This window comes from Nicotiana attenuata, unplaced genomic scaffold (assembly GCF_001879085.1).
Source record: "Nicotiana attenuata strain UT unplaced genomic scaffold, NIATTr2, whole genome shotgun sequence".
Classification (NCBI taxonomy): domain Eukaryota; kingdom Viridiplantae; phylum Streptophyta; class Magnoliopsida; order Solanales; family Solanaceae; genus Nicotiana; species Nicotiana attenuata.
Window position 1 is genome coordinate 286,910 of NW_017671431.1, and position 1,417 is coordinate 288,326.

The following is a 1,417-nucleotide window of genomic DNA, read 5'->3' on the forward strand; positions in this document are numbered from 1 at the left end:
GATCACAATTCTAAAAATCAATTTGGAGTATGCGTTCACGCAACTTTGATTAAACTCTTCTTAATAGTAAAAATAGGTTTTCATGGGCTGTTAATTAGTTTTTATGGCCCTCGTACTAGCCTTATAACCTAGATATTGAAAATGACTAATATTTCGTAGAATATCCTTTAGGGCCGTTTAAAAATACTAGTGTGATTGTGTATACGTCCGCGTAACACAATTATGCTTCTAAAACAAAAACGGAGTATGCGTTCGCGCAACTTCGGCCGAAACGTTCTTAATAATAATAAAGCGTTATTAATCGTGGATACGTTCGCGTGACATAATTTTTGACGCACCAAACAAAGCGGGTATACGTACGCGTAACCCGTTTCAAGATAATATTTCTTATTAAAAACGGTGAAAGAAGTAAATGCACATAGGTTCTAAATCAGTAATTAAACAATTTTAGTAAGCCAAGTAGGATCAAAGCGACCGTGTTAGAACCACGGAACTCGGGAGTGCCTAACACCTTCTCCCGGGTTAACAGAATTCCTTACCCGGATTTCTGTGTTTCACAGACATTAAACAGAGTCATTCATTTCCTCGATTCGGGATTTAAACCGGTGACTTGGGACACCATAAATTATCCCAAGTGGCGACTCTGAATCTTTTAATAATATAATCCCGTTTCGATTGTCACTTCAAGTTGGAAATAACTCACTTTACTTATACCCTCTTTCCGGAGGTGTAGTAGATGTAAAAAGGAGGTGTGACAGCTCTGGCGACTCTGCTGGGGATCGAACCCAGAATCTCTGGTTCAGGGTTCAAGAATTCGAGCTTATTTCATGATTTTTACTTGGCCTATTTTTATTGATATTTGTTGTATTTCGTGAACCTTTGTGCCAACTGCTATCTGTTTACCGCTTTAATATTGTTGAATTGTATATAATTGTCTTTTTACGCCACTCTTTGCATTTCTTTAATAAAATGGTGCATACGTTCGCGTAGCCCACTTTTTCTAGAAAAATATACCAAATAGAGCGAGGCTGGGCAAGCGACAAGGCCGGGCAGACTTCAGTGCTCCCGGTACGTCGCCCCCTCCTCGGCCCCAGTTGTCCGCTCGGGTACCCCAAGTCTAGACCAAAACCCCAGGTGTTTGAAACTTAGAAAAGCACAGCCTCATGCCGGATCCCTAGTAGGAGCGCTTATCTGCATCACGTGCATCTTTGACTTAGGGGACTCAACACAGGGGTTGGGTCCGTCTAGGACAGGTGTACCCCAAAATAACAGGCCATCATGATGCATCCTACGTATTATGTGAACATTCATTTGTTTTGCTACGTGCTGACCGGCAAAATATAAAGAAGAGTGGGGAAAATCAAGAATAAGAAGAGAGAAAAAAAAAAGAGGAGAAAGACCAAGAGTGACGTAGGAA